The 25,388-nt window shown below is 38.5% G+C and overlaps 1 protein-coding gene across 2 annotated transcripts in view; it reads left to right on the top strand.

Annotated features, from left to right (window-relative positions):
* Positions 1-2,607: 2,607 nt before the first annotated feature.
* Positions 2,608-25,388, top strand: part of SCML2 (Scm polycomb group protein like 2) — a 92,767-nt gene continuing 69,986 nt past the window's right edge. Inside the window, exons 1-2 of one of the 2 annotated variants that reach the window (XM_070502569.1) lie at positions 2,718-2,826; positions 7,184-7,269. The gene's annotated coding sequence lies outside the window, so the exon portion shown is untranslated. Of the gene's footprint in view, positions 2,827-7,183; positions 7,270-25,388 lie in introns of both variants that reach the window. The other variant, XM_044763939.2, reaches the window with a different exon arrangement.

Raw genomic sequence — 25,388 nt, 5'->3', positions numbered from 1 at the left:
CTAGAGGGAGTCTTTGCTAATCATCTGAAAACGTTAACTTTACCCATGCAAATATCATTTCAATCTAAGCATGTATGCTGATGGAAATCTAGATTAAACTTGCTTATCTAGGAAAGAAGAGCATCTTTTCATTAGGATGGACTAATATTAAGTTCTAGAGAAAGGTACAAAAGGAAGTCATCAAGCATATTTGAGACACGGAAGTATCTTGCGCTGGATTTGGGCTGGGCGAGGATGACGTATCTTCCTTAAGGTCGTCACAGGTTTTGGGCTGAGACAGAGAACTGTATGAGCAAACTGACAGAAGCAAATCTGAGTCATGAAAAATAATCATGAAAATTTCGATTTGACCAGCCTTAGTTGTTATTCTTTCAGTTCAATAGTCTCCTTATTTTCATGTTTTCTAGGCAATTTTAATTGAACATCAGAATAGTAGAACATCATCCATTCATTCATTCAATAAACATTTACCAAATTCCTACTTGTGCAAGACACTTCCATATAGTGTAAAAGAAAGTGATGTTCTGACCTACACTTACATTACAAAGTAGTCTCAAGTTTATTTTGGCAAAGGGTGAAAAGCAGGGTATAAGTAATTATTATTGAATGTTTATATACATAGTTTATAATAAAACCATATAATTGATGACAAAGGTGGAAGGGATAGTTAGGAAAGGCCCAATGTTCGGAAGCTGACTCTGCCACTTATTCACTATGTAATATTCAATTTCCTCATCTGTAAAATGGGAATAAGGGTACCTACCTTATAAGAACTTCGTGAAAGAACATTGTGAATATTGGAAATTATGTATCTGAAGAAGCTAGCATGCTTTTCAGCACAGAGTAGGTGCTCAATAGATAGTAGCTATTGTTATCATTATCAATAAGTCATATTTAATATAACAATCACACTTCCACAAATCCTTTGGTGAACAAAGTCATTGAGAAGATGTCCTAATATAGATGATGCGAATTACATTTTTAGAGTAAGGGCTTCAGTAATCTCATGTTCAAAGCAGAAATATGGGAAGTAGATGAGGTGTCTGTGAGACAGGTAATTTAACAATTAGAGTAGTATTCCTACAATTTAATAAAGGGCCCATAAATGTAAAAGAGGTATAAATGACAACCCAAATCTTCCACATATAGAATGTTGGGATGAATTTCAAATATTTCCATTGCATCAGGATTAGACAGATAGTGGCCACTAATTAAGAATTTAAATCCCCCCGGCCCTGCTGTAGCCCATACTAAGAGTTTGCTTAGATTAAACCTCTTTAATTTCTTTCTGTTAAAGATACTTTCCTGGCTTTTAAAAACACTTTTGAACCTTCATTTTAGACCATTTCAACATTCCCTCCTATGCGATATATGTTATGCAATTGATAGACCAAATCTCTCTAATATTTGCATATCGATGGCCTAGTTTTTCTATTTTCGCCTTAAAGTTTTCTTTGTGAATTAATGAATTTTGCATTAACATTTATTTATTCATTTTTAAAGGATCCAAGAAGAATCAGAGCGATTTGATTTTGTGCCATTCGCTAATGTTGATACAATAAAAAGCACTTTAATTTGGCCCTTGTTTAATATTGCAAAAATTGCACATGAAAAATAATTTTATCCTGCACTGTAGAAAATGAATATATTCCCGTTTTTTCTTCTTTTTAAGTTTTAGGTTCCGATCTCCGAATTATGATTTAAAACGTACGTCATGCCCTATATACTAAGTTAACGCCATCATGAATGCAAAACTACATCCAGCTTTTGAAAGAGTTGTAGAGAGAGAGAAGGCCTGCCAATGGTTTACTTTTGGCTAACACAGCACATTGTATTATTTTTCAAACAAAAGTTTTAAATCTGCTTCTACCCAACCTCACAACTAGAGATGGGATGTTTTTCTCCCGTTTTCTGCTTGCTACAGTTTGTGTGGAGACCTTCTTGGGCCATTTCAGGGCTATTTTCACGCCCGCCCCTTCCTCCTGGGTGGGACCTCCACCTGCGTAACCCCCCACCGCCAGCCCGGGGCGAGGGGGATCCAGCAGAAGCGACCCCAAAACGCACTCTCTAGGACCCTCCTGAGCACCTTTAAACCAGTGAGCAAAATTTTTCCCCTCTGGGTTAATCTAGCTCCCATTAGCTCAAGTCTGGGTTTAGAGGAACAACTAAATTCAAAATGTGGAGCTGGAAGGGAATGCGTGGCAAAAACCCATGGAAAAAAAAATAAAAAAGCTGTTTCAAGGAGTATGCTGCAACCCGCGAAGGAGTGGCTTCGCTCAGGCTGCTCTAACGAGCTGCTTTTTCCTTGCTCATCGAACTTGCTTGAGTTTCCTAGGGAATCGCCTGCCTTTTCGGTGCGTGGCCAGGGTGGGTGGTGGCCGGGAGTCGAAGGCGACGGCCAAGGGGAGCGAGTTCCCGGGATGGAACTTGACGCGGACCCCGGGGTCCCAGTTGGGGGCCGAGCACGGTCTTGGGTGCACGGGCTGCGACTGGCTTTTTTTGGCGGGAGGGCAGATGGAGGGGGGAGGATGAGGGAAAACTGCCAAGGGCTTTCCTGGGCTCGCAGTGTCTCATCTCCCGCCACCTCTCGCGCGAGCTTCCGGCCGGGCCCCGAGCTCGGGCTCCGCACGCGGCGGCGGTCAAAGGGCGTGCTTGCGGCGACCGCAGGGCACGCGGGCTGACGGGGGCGGGGCGGCGGTGGCGGTTGCGGGGCATGCGCGGCTCCGAGCGCGGCTTCTCAAATATGGCGGCGGCGGTGTGAAGACCGGTACCGGCTCGCGGGACCAGAGTGACAGGATTTCGTTCCTTTCGCCGACGAGACCCGAGGTGCGTGGCGACTCCGGGCCCCGTGAGGACCAGAGAGGCGGAGCCGTGGCGTCCGGGCTCTGGCCGTTGTCCGCGGGCGGGCGGGTGGCCGGGAGCCTTCGGCGGCGCGTCCCGCGCGGGGAACGCCCCCTCACCGCCCCGCGGGTCCGGCCTCGGCTGGGCCCCGCAGCCCCGTCCGCCACCCTCGGTGGCCTCACCCCCGAGGCCAGGGCTTCCCTGCCCCGCAGAGCGCCCTCCGCGAAGCCCCCCAACCACTCTCGCGCCGCCCCTCACACTCCTCCGGGGCCCCGTCGCCAGGCGCGGGCCCTTCCCGCCCGCGGCATTTGGGCGCCGGGCCGCTCTCCTCCAACCGCCCCCGGCCCGAAGCGCGGACAGCGCCCTCCCGAGCATCTTCCCGCCGGGGTGTGGCCCCGGGGCCGCGCGGATGGGCCGCGGGGCGGACTTGGCGCGGTTTGGGCTGAAACGTGCCCGGGGGCCTGCCGGGGACTTGTGAGGTAACTTTTGGAGTTTGGGAGGGAAACGGCAGCCCGGAAGGATGCGCCTGTGGCGGAGCGCGGGCTCGGGCCCCGGTGCCAGGTGCCCGTCGGGCTCGCGCCCCGGGGCTCCGGGTGGTTGGAGGGGGTGGGGGTGCGCCGGTGGCTGGCCCTCGGGGCAGAAGCGGGGCGGGAGGGCGCGGCCCGCGGCGGGGCGGAGAGCGGGGCTCCAGCTGTCCTGAGGAGCCGCGAGGCGGCCGCCGTGCTCTCGCGGCATGACTGGGTCTAGGGACCGTTGCTGCCTGCGTTTCGAGACAGCGTTCTCGTGTTTTCTACCTGGATAGTGGTTGTGCTACATCCTAGTGTGAATCGCGCGAGGGAGAACGAGTAGGAGAACGTAATAGATTTGCCCCTTGAGGTTGTACATAGCTTTTCATTCGGCTCCCCACCCCGCCCCCCAAATGTTTGGGCGGCGCAGGTATTTACTTAGAAGTTCCAATTTAAGACTATTGATTTTTTTAAAAGGTTGTAAAACATTTGTCATTCGTTGCAAAATGTGATTGCAGTTTGAAATTAGTCTTTACTTTGAAGAATTAGAAGATTGGCATTTGTGACTTACCTGTAGGGTGACTTTAGGACATCTCTAGAAAATGAATAGATCGGTTCGTAGGGGAAACTGAGGCAGGGAAAATGAGTGCTTCCTTATGATCGTATGATTTACAAAATTATTGGAGATAGTTTTCTTTTCCAAAAGAACTGCAGATGCTGCTGCATTTTTAATGTTCCCAGAGTTCTTCATATTTCTGTTTTGGGGAAAGAGTATTTAAGACGTTTAACGTTTATGAAGTACAACTTCTGTGACAAGCAGTTGCGTTGTCACTAACAATAGTTCATAGGTGCATATTTAATTGTTTTCAATAACAGTGCTTAGGAATGTTCTTAGTAATGACAATTTTGCCTTTCTTGCCATTCTTTTTCTTAATTATTTATAAAATAACGTATTTCCAAGGATGAATGGTCTTTCATTCTGTTTGTGGTTTTGCATATTTAATGGGAGGCCTGTGAAAATAAGCTTTTGGAAATGAGTCCAGTTGGGATTTTGAGAAAGGAGTGAGTTTATGGGCGCTCACCTGATGCCTTGTATTTGTTTGGCTATAGCTTTATCCATAGGCTTCAAAACAGCCTAATAGGATTTTTTCAAAAACTTGGTCAAACACCATTTAAAAAATGGCTTTGAAATTTTTGAGTAAATTTCATGTATATCGCGCATCCTTATAAGTTTCTTAATGGTGTATACCTGTTTCCCCCAGAAAACCTGATTTATTTTGAAATTGATAGTTTGGAAAAAAAGGTTAATGTAACTGAACTACATTATGTATGAGAATGCTTTAAAGCTGATGATGTCATAATATGTACAGAAAACATTGTACGTTCATTAAGAAAACAGTCTTAACGAGGTGCCATCAGTTTTATCATGAGGCAGTTGGTCAGTCCTTTTGATTTATGCTTCAATCAGAACATCTTTATTAAGTGCCTGTGTTGTTTGTATTATGGAGTTCAGTTCAGTGTACATTTATTCAGAGGCTGCTATCTGTGCAGGTTTCTGAGTGTTTAAGGCTTCTCATCAGTAGTTTATTCCTGAAAATTTCAAGGTTATAGGTAAGAAAATCAAAATGAATGTAGAACAAGTAGACCTTTTATTTCAAGGGCAAATTCAGGGAGTTGGTATTTTGGTCATAATTCTCTAAACACAGTTCTGGGTGTAACTGCGAATTGTTTCTCACTTGTGTGATATTAACTTTGTGCCTCTTTTATTATGATTATATAAAGCTGTACATTTTTATGAGAGATTATTTTCTGGGTCAAACAGATAACGTTGGTTAGGCTTGAGGGCAAAAAGGAATTACTGGTATCAATTGAAATCAGTGTGTGCTCTGGAGATTGGGTATTTTTAATGCTAAATAACTTCACTTCTATGACCAAGTAGTTTAGGCTGTAACTAGATATTAACTGACTGGTCATTTAGAGCACTTTCTTTTTTCAAAATGTTTCAGAAATCTGTTTGAGCTCAAAAATAACAAATAAGGGTTATGATGGTCAGCTATAAGCCAGATGTGACTCTCATTTTCTTTTGGGTTTGTTCCTTTTTAGCTGCTTGCCTGTTTCTCCCAGATGCTTCCTATCGCCCCTCTTCCTGCCCCTGTTCCCTTTGCTGTTGGTGTCTGTTTCCGCATCAGTGTAATGGTCAGGGTAATCCTGCGCTGCCTTACTTAGAAATAATTGATAGTAAAGTGCCTTGAAAAGTCTGAGTAAATACCAAGTCTTTTGAATGAAAATGGCATAGCCTCTTGTTCCATTTAAGGAAGGTCCAAATTTGTCCAATTTTATTTTGAGCTTTGGGGGGTGGGGAGAAAGGGAGGGGGGAGGAAAATTTCACTTGAATGTTGTATTGCCCCTCTCTGGGTTAATAGAAATAACTGTTGTAACTTTAGTCACTGGAACACTGGCGGATGCAAGGGATCCTCTACTATTTGAGTTATTAGCCCCTTCTAGTCCTTTTTTTGCCAGGTTACCCTGTCTGCTGCTTTTTTCGCCTTTATGCCAGCTCTATTCTCATTGCAGTTGTGAATGGAAGTCTGAGGTCATCTTCTCTAGTAGCTCCCCTCCCTGGGAGTCTCATTGTCTCCCCATAGTCATATTCCTGGTTTTTAGAATATACAAGATAGGAACAAAGTGAGCTCTGTCAACCATCAACATTAGAGCCATGAGGCTGTGGTTTGAATATTGGTCTGGCATTGCCAGGAGATGTTTTGTAGTTTGGAGTGAGCAAATGACGCAGCCCTAAGAATTTTAGCAACATTATTAATGTCTGAAAATTACTGCATAATATCTTAGAATTTGAAGCGATTGTTGATTTCAGGAACCAAAAACCTGGAAATTTTGAAAATGGCAATTTTGGTGATTTTGAAAGAAAAAGTTTATCCTTCCCTGGCTTGGAGTCTTAATATTTATGATCCTTTTGTCTTGGGGAAATAGATGAAAGAAACCACTGATGTTTATCTTAGGTTAAAATGGGTTTGTATAATTTAGTGGTGAGTAAATTTTCCAGGCTCTAACTGGTTTGGGCTTTGGTTATTCTAAGCGTAGAAGTACCTTTATTGTAGTGAAAACATCTCATTTTTAAAAAGATAGCAGAGGTGTTGGTTCCTAAAGCAGGAGAACTTGAGAACATTTCAGAAACCATTTAAGATTTGAAATGTGTGTATGTTCTTTGGTTTTCTTGAGTAAGGCATTTTTGCTTGCTTTATGTTGTCTAATGTAAGTAAACCTTGGCCACCTTAGAAATAATACTACTATTGATTGTTATGCTAAGTGATTTCTACTAAACATATTCCTAAACCTTTCTCTTTCATTTCTTTGGCGTGTGATGAAAACGTTTTAACATAAGAAATGAGAATATCTTATCGTGTGAAAAGTGAAAGATTTGAGCCTCCTATAAGCATTTATATGATGGTGCTGTTCAACTTAGTTTCGTACTTATCTGACCTAGGTGAGGCTAGATGAATTCTGTATTTAACCAACGAGTGGGGGAAGAAAAAGGAAGAATAAGCTTTGTATCAGTAAAGAGCTGGGAAACATTTGAAGATAGAGAGCATTTAACTACCTACTACTTGTGACCTGTGTTTATGGCTGTGGCTCTGCCCCTTCCTAAGTTTATAGGAGCAAATTGTTGTAAGAGCGGAAAGAGAGTGCCCACCTTTTGTAGTAATGTGCCATTGTAAACTTCAGAAGGGACAGATATATTGCAATCTAGGGCATACCTTGAGGATGCTTTCTTTTCTCAGGGAAAAGTTGATGGAACTCTCTTTGCTTTTTGTCTTTAGACTACATATTTGACTTTTCTTGACCTCTGCTTCTCATAAGGATTAACTGGTGCTGAATTTCAGACATAAACAGCTCCATTTGCTTGGTATGTACCTTGTAGCCTTGACATAGTCTTTTAAGCTCATGTGTTGATGAAGTTTTTTTTTTTTTTTTACATTTGGTCACTTTTCCCACCTTTCCTCATTTTTAGCTGGTTTAAGATTTTGATTATATATTTAGTTTTAAATTAAGCAGTGAGTGAATCAAATGTATTTCTTCAGTTCTCTTGCCTCTTTGAATACAGTTGTAAACATGTGCCCTTTGCTGTGAAACTGTTGTGTCTTTTATTTTCTTTTGAAAGGTTTAAAGTCTTATTTGGAGTATTTTTCAGTATACTGTAAAGTTGTTTGAAAAGTAATGGCCAGTGTTTTTATTTTTTATTAACTTGGTAGAGTTTCATAAATCTGTTTAAATGAAACACGTTCTTTGATGGTTATTAAAAGAATTAAAATATAGTACTCAATAATGATAAGTACATTTATATATCGCTTGGTTTTAGATTAGAAACTCTGAAATGAAATTTTTGTGTTGAGATTTTAAGAGGTTGTAGAAATATTTAAATGAGTAATTTACTGACACCTGCCTCATGTTTGAAGTATTGTAGGGATGTTTAGCTTTCTGGTCACTTCAGATTGTGGTTTATTGCATGCTTTTCTGTAGTCTGTTGTCTAGCAGGGATTGTTGTTGTCATCATTTCCATTATTTCTTGTAGGGCTGGTGTTAGAAACCATAAATCTAGACTGCCATGATAATAGGAATAGGCTGTAACCTGACCCCGTTCTTTTGTCAAAATGTCGCATAGAGAGCTGCCTGTAGTAAATTGACATGCCCTGCTATTAACTCCAGTCCTCCGCAAATGTCGGTGGGCAGCAGGTCTTTGGACAGTTAGCCTATGGCTGTGCTTCAAAACCTTAGGAATTTACAACTATAAATTGGGATTTTGGCAACACTTTACATGTCTTTGATTTATCAGTTTTCTGACATAATGTGCTTCTTAACTAAATGCATAGCTTTCACATAAATTATTTTAAAATTGCAAGTGATTAGTTATTTTAATGTGTAGGCTATAATTTTTTAGATAATTTGAATTAAAAATTCTTGGAAATAGTTCTTTTCTTCTTGGGTTTGTTTTGACACAAAAAAAGATTAATTTCTAATTTGTTTGGGTAGACTTTACTAAAGCATAATTAAAATTGCTTCTCTAGAAACCTTAATTTCTTCCAGAAGTCTTGATTTGATAAATCCTTGCCTCTAAAAATGGTATTCATATTGATTATTCACAATTCAGAGATACAATTTTATTTTTAAAGGTAATTACAACATTAGAATTTAGGGTTTTTTTTCTGATTCCTTTTGTAGATAGATCAGAAAATGGGAAATTTGATTATTTACTTGAGTGAATTGAGTAGATACTTGTGAGATCTTAAAGTGATGAATCATGTCCGATTCAACAGTAGCCAATAGCTATATACACTTTTTCTGTCCTGTATTAGGATAATCACCTAAATCACCTACTCAAGCAAAATTTTAGTTAAAAGAGCCAGCTTCTCTCTGTCAAACGAAAATATATAGCTATAATGTATTCAAATTAAATCAATATATATTTTTGCATTTAGGTATACATATGAAGTACTTCTTGAAACCAAAGTAATAAACTATTTTCAAGTCAAAATGAAAAACTTAAAGGTGTTATTTTATACAGTTAACTCAGACTTCCCTATTATCTGCTCTTGCATATTGACTGGGCAGTAAAGAAGAGCTTTTTTGGTTGTTATTCAAGTGTGAAAACAGTGTCTATAACAAGATAGACTAAAAAAGAAAAAAAGTTCTACTTGAGCTATTTCATTCATAATCCCTGGTGAATTGTGCATATGCATAACTTCTATCACTTATTCCATTTTCTTTAAAACTACCAGGAAACATATTTGTGAACCTCTCTTAGCCCTGAAACTTCTTATACTATTGATATATTTAACGGGATATAATGAAATACTTTTGCAATTAGATTATGTTGTCTGTTGGGACTGTGCCTCTTCTCTTTTTTTGTGAATATTAAAGTACATGTTTTGGTTCCAACTGTTATGTAATTGGAATTTATAAACTGAATTCTGGTACAGCATATATTCCTGGTTGTTCTTCCTGAAAAAAAATACCGATAATAGTAATGCATTTATACTGGGGCCTGTCTTTTTGAGACCTCAAACATCCTAGAAATAAAATTCAGAATAAAAAATAAAGGTCTGTCAAATGTTGGGAAAGGAGACATGGGGAGTGGGGGGACTGTCTCAGATCTCACAGAATTTTCTCCTTGGCCCATTGACCTAGACTTGTATGTAAAGTAAGACAGCAGAGTAGACATTAAAGAAAGGAACAAAGAACAATAATGACAGCCACAAGAAAAATCTCACCCCAATTTTTTTTAAAACCACAGTGTTCTCGGACTGTATGTTTTAGGTATATATAGCCTGTGGTGCAGCAGATTTTGTTTACTCATTTAGCTTTTATTTACTCATTACTATGTGATAGACACTGTGGATAGACACTGCAGAATACAAAGATTAACTAGACATGATACTGCCCCCCAAAACTTACCATTTAGCTGGGGAGATAAGTCGTACACAAACACAACAGAAGCAGTTTTAGAGAAATGGTTGAGCATTCATGGACCTGGGTTTAAATCTATCTGAGTGATCTTGTTCAGGTCTTTGAGCCTCAATATCCTTAACTTTCAAATGGACATTAATAGCAGTATCAACCCAACCGGATTGTAATAAGCCTTAGATAAGAAAAGTGTATATAGAGGCCCTATTAAGGTACCAGACATTTAGCAAGAGATCAGTAAGTGACAGCTGTTAGTATTTATTATTACCACTTCCAGCAACACCGTCATTAGACCCTAGGGACCATAATCTTTATTTTCTCCTGCCCTCGTGGATCCATTCTGTGTAGGGTGCATGGTGTGTCTCCTTACTTCTCCCTTTCAAAGCATGTACAGTGTATTGGAGCTGTCTTTTGGTGTCTGACAAACGTAGTTTTGAATCATTTTCCTTTAGCTACCAGCTTTCTGATCTTCAAGAATCGGCAGAACTTGGTAACTGATAAGATATTGGACAAAGGAGGAGGGGAGTCAAAGATGGCTTCTAGTTCAGAATTGGGAGTTTGTAATGTGTATTAAAATAGGAAGCAGAGGAAGATGAGCTCATTTTGGAGGGCAGATGAGTTTGAATTTTGAAATATGTAGTGTTTGAGGTGATTGTGAGACATTCAGATTGATGTTCAATTGGCTAGACTAGAAATTTTGGAGACAGATTGGGACTAGAGATGGTGATATAGGAGTCATTCACATATGGGTATTGCATCAGCCATGGAAGAGAATGAGATTCTAGACTCTAAAATTTCTAGAATCTAGAGGAAGAGACTTAGTGATTAGAGAAGATCAATGGCTAGGACAGAGGGAGGAAGTAGACGCAGAGGGATAATAGAGGTAGGACAACCAGGGGATAACATAAGTGCCTGAGGCTCAGAGAGGAAAGGTGTCTAGAATGACGGGTGACCTATCACAGAGGGCTCCTGAAGTGTCAAGGAGAATGAAGACTTAAACACTGAAGTGGGATTTGATGTCTGGGAGGTAATTGGGGCCTTGGAAAGCAGTTATAGAAGAGGGAGGTAGGGGCCAGATTACAGAAAGTGAGGTATCTCAGCAACTCTTTGTATTATTGGTGTTATCATTATGTTTATTACCAAAACCCTGGTCATCAGGAAAAGGTAAGTCTGGTAAATATATAGTATAGTTGAGAATCTTTTCTACATGATAAAAATTTGATGCTGTCTCAATTTAAGGTCACTTTACTTTTTCAGAAAATGTGGATTTTAATATCTGTCAAATGGGGAGGTTCAGTGAACAAGTCTAATAATCAATGCTTAAGTTTAGACATTATTCCCACCTGTGGGACTTGTGTCTGGGAAATATGGCAGCAAACCCTGCTGTTGCTTTGGGAACAAATTTATGTTTTTCAGCTTAACATCTGTACTTTGTTTATTTTTATACTCTCAGGTTGATATTCCATAATTCCATGCGTTTTATAACGTCTGACCCATGGCCTAAAGTGGAAAAGGGCCCAGGGAGATTTCTTGCTTGTCAGACTTGTTTAGTTCCTGTCTTTGTCAAAATGTTTACCCTTATTGACTCTTCAGGTAGTGGTCTCTAATTAGAGACCCAAGTTGTATTACCTTATCTTCAAAACAAAACAGAAAAACGGAAGGGCAAAAAAACCAAACCCAAACAAATAATGGAAGGGCCCTATAATCTTAGAATTATAGACCCATTAACTTGCTAAATAGTCCTTTAAAACCGTCTTTCTCAAAAAACTGTAGAATTTTCTCCAGAATCAGATAAGAACAATGGGGGTTTTAGGTTTAATACTTCCACTATTAATCACTGCTCACATTGTTTAATCATATTGAGAGAATGGTTTAAAACAATGTAAGACTTTTCAAAGCTTTTGTTGATCTCTTATCAGCTCTTAATTCTATAACAAGATACAATCTGCAAAACAAAAAATGGTTTTGTAAAAGATCCTAGACTATCGATGATTTTTCAAAGCCTACTAGGAAAACTGCTAGATTTAGTGTAACTGTGGTCTTTTGGTAAGGGAAATGTTGGTGTCAGACAGTATAAAATAGTACCAATCTAATACCTTTTTTTGGGCTTATTTATACTTGAATTTTTTTTTTTATGCAGTGGAGTTGCTCTTTATATGCATTTAGTGAAGCACCTTCTTTTTATGCTGGCAAAACTAAAACAAAGCTTTTAATTTTTTTTTCTTACCAAAATTTTCTCTCTCGTGTAACATGGAGAACTACTTTGGGGGTCCTATTTGAGTCTTTTTTAAAGTGCTGGGGCCAGCCTGGTGGTGCAGCGGTTAAGTTTGCACGTTCTGCTTTGGCAGCCTGGGGTTTGCCAGTTTGGATCCCAGGTGCAGACATGGCACTGCTTAGCAAGCCATGCTGTGGCAGGCGTCCCACATATAAAGTAGAGGAAGATGGGCACGGATGTTAGCTCAGGGCCAGCCTTCCTCAGCAAAAAGAGGAGGATTGGCAGCAGATGTTAGCTCAGGGCTAATCTTCCTCAAAAAAAATTTAAAAATATAAAAAAATAAAGTGCTGAAGCAGTTCAAAGTATATTGAGAACAAAGTTAAGCTTCTCTAGTTTCCTCTGCAGACTACCTCTGTGGAAGTGAGGTATGTCTTTATTTCTAAAAGAATGTCAGGCTCCTAGTTTTTTCCAGAAATACAGCAGCTGTGCTGTCTGCATATCTGGTATGTAAGTCATATAGACATGGCTTTTATTTTTGCTCTCTATTTATTTACTTTTGCTATTTTCATCCTTTTTAAAAAAATTATTGAGGCTGTAATGGTTTATAACATTGTGTAATTTCAGGTGTACATTATTATTTGTCAGTTTCTGTATAGACAGCATCGTGCTCACCACCAGTAGTCTTAATTTTTATCTGTCACCATATATATGTGCCCCTTTACCCCTTTTGCCCACCCCCCCCAACCCCCTTCCCCTCTGGTAACCCTGTTCTCTTGATCCATGTGTTTATCCACATATGAGTGAAATCATGAGGTGATTGTCTTTCTCTGTCTGACTTATTTCACTTAACATAATACCCTCAAAGTCCATCCATGTTGTTGCAAACGGGATGATTTTGTCTTTTTTATGGCTGAATAATATTCCATTGTATATGTATACCACATCTTCTGTATCCATTCATCAGTTCCTGGGCACTTGGGTTGCTTCCACGTCTTGGCTATTGTGAATAATGCTGCAGTGAACATAGGGATGCATAAATCTCTTTGAATTGTTGATTTCAAGTTCTTTGGATAAATACCCAATAGTGAGGTAGCTGGATTGTATGGTGTTTCTATTTTTAGTTTTTTGAGAAATTTTCATACTGTTTTCCATAGTGGCTGTACCAGTTTGCATTCCCACCAGCAGTGTATGAGGGTTCCCTTTTCTCCACATCCTCTCTGATATTTGTTATTTTTTGTCTTGTTAATTATAGCCTTTCTGACAGGTGTAAGGTGATATCTCATTGTAGTTTTGATTTGTATTTCCCTAATGATTAGTAATGTTGAACATCTTTTCGTGTGCCTGTTAGCCATCTGTATATCTTCTTTGGAAAAATGTCTGTATCCTCTGCCCATTTTTTGATCAAGTTGTTTTATTTTTCTGTTGTTGTATGAATTCTTTATATATTTTGGAAATTAACCCCTTGTCAGATAGATGATTTGCAGATATTTTCTCCCAGTTGGTGGGTTTGTCTTTTTGTTTTGATCCTGGTTTCCTTTGCCTTGCAGAAGCTCTTTAGTCTGATGAAGTCCCACTTGTTTATTTTTTATTTCCCTTGTCCAAGAAGACATGGTATTCAAGAAGATCCTTTTAAGATCGGTGTCAGAGAGTGTACTATCTATATTTTCTTCCAGAAGTTTTGTGGTTTCAGGTCTTACCTTCAAGTCTTTGATCTATTCTGAGTCTATTTTTGTGTATGGCGTAAGATAGTGGTCTGCTTTCATTCTTTTGTATGTGGCTGCCCAGTTTTCCCATCACCATTTATTGAAGAGACTGTCTTTTCTCCATCATAAGATCTTAGCACCTTTGTCGAAGATTAGCTGTCTGTAGATATGTGGTTTTATTTCTGGGCTTTCAATTCTTTTCCATTCATCTCTGTGCCTGTTTTTATACCAGTACCATGCTGTTTTGATTACAGTAGCTTTGTAGTATGTAGTCAGGGATTGTGATGTCTCCAGCTTTGTTCTTTTTTCTCAGGATTGCTTTAACTATTCTGAATCTTTTCTTGTCCCATGTGAATTTTAGGATTCTTTGTTCTCTTTCCGTGAAGAATGTTATTAGGATTCTGATTGGGATTGCATTGAATCTGTAGATTGATTTGGGTAGTATGGACATTTTAACTATGTTTATTCTTCTGATCCATGTGCATGGAATATCTTTCCATTTCTTTGTGTCATCATCAGTTTCTTTGAGTAATGTCTTATAGTTTTCCTTGTATAGGTCTTTCACCTCCTTGGTTAAATTTATTCCTAGATATTTTATTCTTTTTGTTGCGATTGTAAATGGGATTGTGTTCTTGAGTTCTCTTTCTGTTAGTTCGTTATTAGTGTATAGAAATGCAACTGATTTTTGTAAGTTTATTTTGTACCCTGAAGCTTTACTCTAGTTGTTGATTAATTCTAATAGTTGTCCAATGGATTCTTTAGGGTTTTCGATATATAAGATCGTGTCGTCTGCAAACAGCAAGAGTTTCACTTCCTTCATTTCCTGTTTGGATTCCTTTTATTCCTTTTTCTTGCCTAATTGCTCTGGACAAAACCTCCAGTACAATGTTGAATAAGAGTGGTAAGAGTGGGCACCCTTGTCTTGTTCATGTTCTCAGAGGGATGGCTTTCAGTTTTTCCCTGTTGAGTATGATATTGGCTGTGGGTTTGCCATATATATGGCCTTTATTATGTTGAGGTAGTTTCCTTCTATCCCCATTTTGTTAACCGTTTTTATCATGAATGGCTCTTGGATCTTGTCAGATGCTTTCTCTGCATCTATTGAGATGATCATGTGGTTTTTATTCCTCATTTTGTTAATGTGGTGTATCATATTGATTGATTTGCAGATGTTGAACCATCCCTGTGTCCACGGTATAAATCCTACTTGATCATGGTATATGATCTTTTTAATGTATTGCTGTATTCAAGTTGCCAATATTTTGTTGAGGATTTTTGCATCTATGTTCATCAGTGATATTGGCCCATAGTTTTCCCTTTTTGTGTTGTCCTTGTCAGGCTTTGGTATCAGGGTGATGTTGCCCTTGTAGAATGTGTTTGGAAGTGTTCCATCTTCCCTAATTTTTTGGAATAGTTTGAGAAGGATAGATATTAAAACTTCTTTGAACATTTGGTAGAATTTACCAGGGAAGCCACCTGATCCTGGACTTTTATTTTTGGGGATGTTTTTGATTACTGTTTCAATCTGTTTACTTGTGATTGGTCTGTTCAGATTATCTATTTCTTTTTCATTCAGCTTTGGGAGGTTGTACGAGTCCAGGAATTTACCAATTTCTTCTAGAATGTCCAATTTGTTGGCATATAGATTTTCATAGTATTCTCTTATAATCATTTGTATTTCTCTGGTATCCATTGTAATTTCTCCTCTTTCATTTCTGATTTTATTTATCTGAGCTTTCTCTCTTTTTTCTTTGTAAGTCTGGCTAGGGGTTTGTCAATTTTGTTTATCTTGTCAAAGAACCACCTCTTTGTTTCATTGATCCTTTCTACTGTATTTTTTGTTTCAGTTGCATTTATTTCTGCTCTGATTTATTATTTTCCTCCTTATGCTGACTTTGGACTTTGTTTGTTCTTCTTTTTCTAATTCAGTTAGGTATAGTTTGAGATTGCTTATTTGCGTTTTTTTTTAAAGATTTTATTTTTTTCCTTTTTCTCCCCAAAGCCCCCCGGTACATAGTTGTATATTCTTTGTTGTGGGTCCTTCTAGTTGTGGTATGTGGGATGCTGCCTCAGTGTGGTTTAATGAGCAGTGCCATGTCTGTGCCCAGGATTCGAACCAACGAAACACTGGGCTGCCTGCAGCGGGTGCGTGAACTTAACCACTCGGCCATGGGGCCAGCCCCATATTTGGGATTTTTCTTATTTGTTAAGGTGAGCCTGTATTGTGATGAACTTCCCTATTAGTACCCCTTTTGCTGCATCCCATATGAGTTGGTATGGGATGTTTTCATTCTCATTTGTCTCCAGATGTTTTTTGATTTCTCTTTTAGTTTCTTCAGTAATCCATTTGTTGTTCAGGAGCATGTTGTTTAGTCTCCACATCTTTGTCCCTTTCTCAGCTTTTTTCTTGTAGTTGATTTCTAGTTTCATAGCATTGTGGTCAGAAAAGATGCTTATTCTTTCACTCTTCTTAAATTTATTGAGGCTTGCCTTATTTCCTAACATATGGTCTATCCTTGAGAATGTTCTGTGTGCACTTGAGAAGACTGTGTATTCTGCTGTTTGGGGATGGAGTGTTCTATTTATATCTATTAAGTCCATCTGGTCTAGCTTTTCATTTAATTCCACTGTTTCCTTGTTGATTTTCTGTCTGGATGATCTATCCATTGATGTGAGTGGAGTGTTGAGGTCCCCTAGTATTATTGTGTTGTTGTTAATATCTCCTTTTAGGTTTGTTAATAGTTACATTATGTACTTTGGTGCTCCTCTTTGGTGCATAGACATTTATAAGTGTGATGTCTCGTTGGTGGAGTGTCCCTTTGATCATTATATACTCCCCCTGTTTGTCTCTCTTTACCTGTCTTATCTTGAAGTCTACTTTGTCTGATATAAGTATTGCAACCCCTGCTTTCTTTTGTTTGCCGTTAGCTTGGAGTATCATCCTCTATCCCTTCACTCTGAGCCTGTCTGTCATTGGAGCTGAGATGTGTTTCCTAGAGGCAGCATATTGTTAGGTCTTGTTCTTTAATCCATCTTGCCACTCTGTGTGCATCTTTTTATTGGAGAATTCAATCCATTTACATTTAGAGTGATTATTGCTATATGAAGACTTAATGCTGCAATTTTATCATTTGTTTTCTGGTTCTCCTGCATTTTCTTTGTTTCTTGTCTCATGTATTTCACACTACCAATTTGGTTAGGTAGTTTTTCATGCTGGATTTCTTAGTTTTCTCCTTCTTTGTTATTTGTGACTCTGATCTGCTTTTTTGTTTAGTGGTTACCCTGAGGTTTGTATGCAAAATCTAGTAGATGAGATAGTTCATTTTCTGATGACCTCTTATTTCCTTAGACTAAGCTGATTCAGTCCCTTTCCTCTTCCCCTCCTAAGTTGTTTTTGCCACATCTTATTCCATCTTGTGTTCTGAGTGTGTGGTTAAAATGACAGGATTATCTTTGTTTTTGGTATTTTCCTTCCCTTTATCTGTAATGTTTTATCTGTGTATTTACTAACCTGTTCTGCTGGATAGCTCCAATTTTCTGGTTTTGTTTACCTATTCATCTCCTTACTCAGGGCTTTGTAACCCCTTTCTTCTTTTCTTTTTCAGGTATGAGGGCCTCCTTGAGGATCTCTTGTAACTGGGGTCTCATGGCTATGAACTCCCTTAGCTTTTATTTATCTGGGAAAGTTTTTATTTCTCCATCATATCTGAAGAATATTTTTGCTGGATAGAGTATTCTTGGCTGAAAGTTTTTATCTTTCAAAGATTTGAAGATATCATTCCACTCTCTCCTAGCTTGTAAGATTTCTGCTGAGAAATCTGCTGAAAGCCTGATAGTTGTTCCTTTGTAAGTTACTTTCTTCTGCTTTGCTGCCTTTAGTATTTTTTCTTTGTCATTGACTTTTGCCAGCTTCACTACTATATGTCTTTCAGTTGGTCTTTTTTTTTCCTTTCATATGTTTAAAAGAGATTTATTGATGTATAGTTGACGAACAATTAACTCCACATATTGAAAGTATACAAGTTGATGTTTTGACTTATATATACATTGACAAAACCATCACCACAATCAAGATAATGACCGTATCCATCACTCATAGTGTCCTTATGCCCTTTTGTAATTCCTCTCCCCTACCCTTCTCTGTACCTCTACCCACTAGTAACCTTGCAGTCAGTCTTTTTACATTGACATAGTTAGGAGTTCTGGTGACTTCTCTCACGTGGGTTTTCATCTCCTTACCCAGGTTTGGAAAGTTCTCTGCTATTATTTCTTTGAACACACTTTCTGCTCCATCCTCCTTCTCTTCTCCCTCTGGAATACCTATAATTTTCTGACCTTGTCTGTCCGTTTATCTGCTTGCTCAAGGCTTTGTAAACCTTTGCCTTTTTATTTCAGGTGTGAGGGCATTCTTTATTATTTCTTATAAGGGAGGTTTAGTGGCGATGAACTCCCTCAGCTTTTGTGTATCTGGGAAAGCTTTTATTTCTCCATCATATCTGAAGGATAGTCTTGCTAGATAGAGTATTCTTGGATGAAAGTTTTTGTCTTTTGATATTTTGAATATATGATTCCAATCTCTCCTAGCTTGTGAGGTACTGCTGAGAAGTCCATTGAAAGCCTGATAGGGGTTCCTTTGTAGATTGTTCTCTTCTGCCTTGCTCCCCTTAATATTTTTTCTTTGTCATTGACTTTTGCCAGTTTTACTATTAGGTGCCTTGGAGAAGATCTTTTTGCATTGATATAATTAGGAGTTATATTGGCTTCGTATACTTGTAAGTCCACTTTCTTCCCCAGGTTTGGGAAGTTCTCATCTATTATTTCTTTGAGCAAGGTCTCTGTTCCTTTCTCCCTCCCTTCTCGCTCTGGAAGAGCTATAATCCTTATGTTGCATTTCCTAATTGAGTAGGATATTTCTTGAAGAGTTTCTTCATTCTTTTATGTCTTAGTTCTCTCTCCTCCTCCGCCTGAAGCATTTCTATATTTTTGTTTTCTAAATTACTAATTCTGTCCTCCATAATGTCAGCTCTGTTTTTTAAGGTTTCTAGATTGTTTTTTAATCATTCATTGTGTTCTTCATCTCCAGAATTTTCTGGGTTTTCTTTTAGAGTTTCAATCTCTTTAGTGAAGAATTCCTTCTGCTCTTTAATTTTATTCCTGAGTTCATTGAAGTATCTTTCTGAGTTTTCTTGTAACTCACTGAGTTTCTTTATGACAGCTATTTTGAATTCTCTGTCATTTAGGTTGTAAAGTTATGTGGGTTCAGGATGAGTTCTGGGGACTTGTCATTTTCCTTCTGCTCTGGAGTGCTAATATAGTTCTTCGTGATGTTTGATGAAGTGATCCTTTCCTGGCACATAGTGGTAGTATTCCACCTGCCTCCTCTGGGGGGAGGCTGGAGCTGTGTTTTCTGAATCTGCCACGCCTACTGGAAGTTGTTCCAATAAGGCTTGTCTATGTTTGCCCGCTGGCTGCAGCCACTTGGCTGGTCACACACACATGTGCAGGTGCTCTGGTGTGGAACCCACTGTCTTGGCCAGGGACTGGCTGAGCTGGTGCCTAGGCAGGGCGAGGGGCACTTTGTTTCACTTGCATGGGCCCTCTCTGTGCTCACGGGCGGTTTGCCTGGGCTGCTGTGCTTGGTGGGGGTGCTCATGCGGTGCCTGAGCAGTGCCCCTTGGTGTGGACTGGGCCGGGCTGCACTCTTGAGAGTGAAAGCGTTCACGTGCGAGCCTGCCTACTCCTTTGCCTGCTCTTACCGTCTAGCCCCAGCTGCTCTGTGAAGACCCACAACCTAGATCACTGCTGCTGGGGAGGGAGTTGGGGATCTACTTACCTCATTCCACTGCTTCCCAGGGATCCAGTACCCCCACCTTCAGATGTATGGTTGTGTGGATCCCTCAGACATCTGTTGTGCTTTGTAGGGAATCCTCTGTTGGTTAATGAATGTCCCTTTGGTTGTAACTTAGGGGAAAGAGACTAAAGGAACAGCTCACTCCACCATGGTGCTGATGTCACTCTAGACATGTTCTTAACTCTACAGGATACCTTTATTTGAGGCATTCTGAGGATTCACCTATGAGTTGATGCTGTCTAGCACTTATCAATAGATCATGGTCTATTCCTTCAGCTTCTGTAATCTCTACCATTATATTGTGACTGAAAGACTTAGGTGAATTACAGTGTAATTCTGGGGCATTTTAAGAGGGACAATAGAACTTTTATTTCTTTTCAAAGTATAGTCAAAGATAGTTTCTATTAAATTAGCCAGTATTCCTTTATATAGGGACCTGTACAAATTCCTCCTAGTATTCAGTCCCAGGAAAATGTTTATTTTTCTCATTGAATTTGTATGTACTTTTATCTCATAGTGAAACTTATATAGACCAGAGAAAAATTAATCGTTCAGGTTGAATACTAAATTTTTTCCGACAAATACATTTTTACTCATTCTTTTTAGTAATAATAGTAATAATTTTAAAAAGCCCCACCCTGTTATGAGTGTATTTTTATATTGTAACTGCTAATCCTTTTTAAAAATAGCATAGTATGAGACAGAACAATTATATAGAAAATGGTGAGAAGTTTTGGTGATCAAAAATTATTAAAAAAATAATGTTTAATAAATATAGTCATCAACTTAAAAATTACCCCCAAATCCTAGAAAATGGATTTTCATCTATCTTGGTGTTTACCACTTTTTAGATTGCAAAATAAGCAATAAATTTTATGCTGTTTTGAGTGTTAATCTTGAGAATAGTGGAGTTTTTCCTTAAGGCACGAACTTTTAAAAGGCATTTGTTATTGTCCAGTTTTCATTTTAGCTAAAAATGTTGGCTTGATGAACTTATAATACGGGCAGAATTTCATTTGAAGATAATTAATATATGGAATTTAGAAAGTGTACATTTAAAAGTGGTTCAAATTTGTATTGTACATGGATTTACTTATGTGATTTTTAAAAATTGAAAGGATATACACCAGATGGTTAACAGCAGGTATTGTTTGATGGTGGGATTGTAGGTGATTTTTTTCCTTTTTACTTACCTGTATTCTAATTTTTGAGGGGATGATGAACGTGTAAAAGAGAAGAAAAAGAATTCTAGTTTCTAGGAGTCCACAAAAACCACATTGGTTCACGAAGGGCCAAAAGCTGTTTTCAAACCAACCCTAAAGGAAGTAATATATTCATGAGTAATTATACCTTAAAGTCACCCGACATGGGGTGACATCAAGTTTCTTTTGGCTTTAGCTGGAATATATATGTTTTCTGAAAATGCTGGTGGCTGCTGTCTTTGGTAATTTTGTGTTTGGGCCTTAAAAAAAAAATATATATATATATATGTATACGTATATATTTTTTAAATTTATCACTGCCTAATTTAAGAGTGACTTAAATGGTGTTTCTGTTTCTTTAAACACCTTTTTGATCTTTACTTTGGAAGAGAATAAGTAATGCTCAGGAATCAAAGTAGGAACATAGTTTCATTTTACAACATAATTAATGTTGTGTTAACTGCTGAAACTCACTCATGTCAGGGAGTTTTAATTAGATAGATGGGGTGGGATAGAAAAAGGTCTTTGAGCTTCTACTTGTTCTTGATACTATACTAGATGCTCTACCTACGCTATCTCATTTTCATTTTCATGACTACACTATGAAGTGTAGATGGTATTAGCCGTAGTTTACACATGGGAAAACAAAGACTTAGGGAGATGAAGTAAATTGTAATGGCTTTAAGCACTTGAAGTAATATTTCTATGTAATTGATATGGCTTCCAGTAACCATCACAGTATAAATTATTCCTTTAAGAATATATTTGTTAAACTTAGGTGATAGATCAGCATTGCCTATATAGAATTTCTTAATAATATAATAACATTTAAGGATTATTAAAAATCAGGGCACATCCTCTCCTGTGAAAATAACTCTTTGATTATTTAATACATGCCATTGTAAAGAATTCAAATAATACATAAAAATATAAGGAAGAAAATAGAAGTCACGGGGCTGGCCCCGTGGCCGAGTGGTTAAGTTCGTGCGCTCCGCTGCAGGCGGCCCAGTGTTTCGTCGGTTCGAATCCTGGGCACGGACATGGCACTGCTCATCAGACCACGCTGAGGCAGCGTCCCACATGCCACAACTAGAGGAACCCACAACGAAGAATACACAACTATGTACCGGGGGGCTTTGGGGAGAAAAAGGAAAAAATAAAAAAATCTTTAAAAAAAAAAAGATGCTTTAGAAAATAGAAGTCACTTGAAATCTTACCACCCTGTGATGCAAAAAAGGAGGATCACCAAAATATTTTTGCGTTACTTTTATGCAAACTTACAATTTTATCCAAATAGGATTATATCACACAGGATATATTTATAAAATACAACCCCACTCCCCACCCCCAATCAGCACACACCATCATCTTTACCCTCCCAGCTAAACCTCTTAACAATCTAGTATGTGTCCTATGTTTCTTTTCATGCTTAAATAATCTTTTACTCATATAATCCTATACAGACTTATATATACACTTATAATGAAATTTTAGTCATGATTTAGTCATTGTCAGTGAACATTTTAATACTTTTTTAAGTGCAAGGCTCTGTGCTAGCTGTGGGATAGCTACAAGGAAGAGTAATGTATGGCATGTGTTCTCAGTCACTTTACAATCTGTGAGAAGAGGGAAGCAGGTAAACAACTTGTATTATACGAGACTTGCTGTGATATCTGCTAAATGTTGGGTGGAAACACAGCCTGGGAACTCTGCAGGGGTGCTACCAGAGGGCAGAGGCCTTGCCTTGTTGATTCTTGAGGGCATAAACTCCTGACACATGAGATTATGCCCACGTGTCTGTAAATAAATGTCTGTAAATAAAATCATGTGTTCAAGTGGAACAAAAAAGATTATTCTGTTGACTGGTTTAAGTGGATTAGCTCTTGTAGTTTGAGAGCCCAGTGGAGAAACAGTTTGTATGTTTGCTTTGTTTCTTTGGAATGGAATTATCCATTCTCCCATTTAACTTTTTTCTTCCTTTAAGGTTTATGCATTTTTGTAATAAGGAGGAGGCTGTAATATTTTGCTCTACAGTTTTGTCTGCATAGTACATGGCAGTTTGAAGTTTAAGATAGTTTTAAGTAGTTAGTGATACTTTCTGACACAGAAATCATTTGCTCAAAAGTAAGCTTAAGCATTCACTTTGATCTTACATCGAGTCCCTAGATTGAATGAGAATTTACAGATTTGCATGTGCCAAATATAAAACTTGGATAGAGGGATATTGCAGATGGGGGGGAAACAGATCCACAACGAAATGTATGAATTTCAGAATATTTGAAAAGAAATAGTGTTTCATTAAAGATTGGTGAATATTCACTCAGGTGTTCAGTTTGAATCTACCTTGTACTTAGCACTGTTCTAGGTGCTGTGGAATATATGTTAAGGAAATAAAACAGAGCTAGGATCATATTCTCTTAAAGGAAAAACTAGGGGCCATCCCCATAGCCAAGTGGTTAAGTTTGCACCCTCTGATTCCGCGGCCCAGGGTTTCGCCAGTTCGAATCCTGGGCGCAGACATGCCACCGCTCATCAAGCCATGCTGAGGCGGCATCCCACATGCCACAGCTAGAAGGACCCACAACTAAAAATACACAACTATGTACTGGGGGGCTTTGGGGAGAGAAAGGAAAAATAAAATCTTTAAAAAAAATGAAAAACTATTTCATTTAACATTGAAATGATTGGTGTGGTGAAACATGGAAGCTGCATGCCTCAAGAGGGAAAACAGTAAAGGCTTCTACTTTATAGTGAAAGAAAAGTGTTTAGGGCAAATAATTTTGATTTTATTGTGACCTTGAAAGAATCCTTAAATGACCACAGTGGGCACCTCACTTTTGATGGTGTCTTCAAACCACTCACTGTACTTGAACACGGTGATGACTGAAAAGGAAGGCTTATTGAATCACTGACTCATTTCCTAAACAGTTGGAGTTCTTTTTGTATATCAAAGTCTTTATTTGGTGTGACTTTAGACTTCACAAGAGGATATGTCTGCTCAGTAGTGCTGAATGACTATGATAATTGGATTCCAAAGCATTGGTTTTAAAGTTAAGAATACTTGCTTTGTGTTTAACTCTAAGAAAGTTATGGTTTCATAGAAATACTTGTTTTATATTTCCACCAGCAATATATGAGAGTTCCAGTTGTTCCACATCCTCACCAGCATTTGGTCTTGTCAGTCTTTTAAGTTTTAGCCATTTATGTAGTGGTATCTCATTGTCTGAATTTGTGCTTCCCTGAATAATACTTTTGATGTTGAACATCTTTTCATATGCTTGTTGATCATTTGTATATATTCTTTAGCGAAGTGATTGTCTAAATCTTTTGCCAGTTATGTTTTTATTGGGCTTTTGCCTTTTTAAAATTGAATTATAAGAGTTCTTTATGTATTCTGGATACAAATCTTTTTACCAGATACATGTTTTGCACATATTTTCTTCCATTCTGTGGTTTATCCTTTTATTTTCTTAACAGTGTCATTTGAAGAGCAATTGTTAGTTTTGGTGAAGTCTAATTTATCAATTTTTTCTTTTATGCATTGTGCTTTTTTGTGTCATATTTAAGAAATCATTGCCTAGCTCAAAGTTACAAGGTCTCTGTTCTCCTCTAGAAATTTTATAGTTTTAGGCTTTACATTTAGATTTATGATCTTAAGGTAATTTTTGTGTATTAACTTGTGAGGTAAGTGTTGTTCATTTTTTTGTACACGGATGTGTTTCAGCACCGTTTGTGGGGGGAAAAACTCAAAGATATCCTTTCTCCATTGAATTACCTTGGCATTTTGGTTGAAAATCTGTTGACTATCCTGTGTGGATCTTTCAGGATTCTCTGTTCCATTGATCTGTATGTCTTTGCTTATGCCAGTACCACTGTGTCTTGATTAAATAGTGCCTTTGGATAAACAGAAAATTTAATCATGATTAAATCCAGTTTATCAATATTTTCTTTTATGGTCAGTGCATTTTTACTCCTGTCCAAGAAATCTTCCAACTTGTGAACATGGTGCATGGATTTATTTATTTAGGTCTGCAAAGATTTTCTTTTAATCATCTCTGTATGTACATGTGTCTTAACCTTCTAGGATTACAATATCACTTACTCACCTAATAGGAGCAGTTGATACCACTTGAGATTAAGAAATTTGAGCAAAGGACGTAGGAACTTGGGTATACTTTCTATGTGTGACTCATCCCTCAGTTTTTTGGACCAAACCCCTTTGTATAGTGGTGGGACTTACTTTAATGTAACTCACAACTTTTTGCCCTCTGATTAGAGTTGGTAAGTGCCTTCGCTCCCTCCCTGGATTACAGCTTGTCTCCCTTTACTATCTGCTTGGATTCAGCACCCTCTATGTATTTCACTTTGTCTTTTTCTTTAACCACTAGGCTATAATCCTTAGTTGACAGAACCCTAGCAGTGATATTGAATATACAATCCTTTTGATTATTCCAATCTGACTTTCAGAGGAGAGATCTGGGAAGGGGAGGTAATGCTTTGTGAGTCTTCTGTGTGTGGGTGGCTCCTGAAGCCATGGGCCCTGAGAGACTCTAGAGGAAGATGAGAGCCCAGAAGGAAGCTGAGCAATTCCAG

The sequence above is a fragment of the Equus asinus genome, chromosome X (assembly GCF_041296235.1).
Source record: "Equus asinus isolate D_3611 breed Donkey chromosome X, EquAss-T2T_v2, whole genome shotgun sequence".
In the NCBI taxonomy this organism is placed as follows: domain Eukaryota; kingdom Metazoa; phylum Chordata; class Mammalia; order Perissodactyla; family Equidae; genus Equus; species Equus asinus.
The sequence above is the reverse complement of the archived record's forward strand: the minus strand, read 5'-3'. Positions and strand labels throughout refer to the sequence as shown.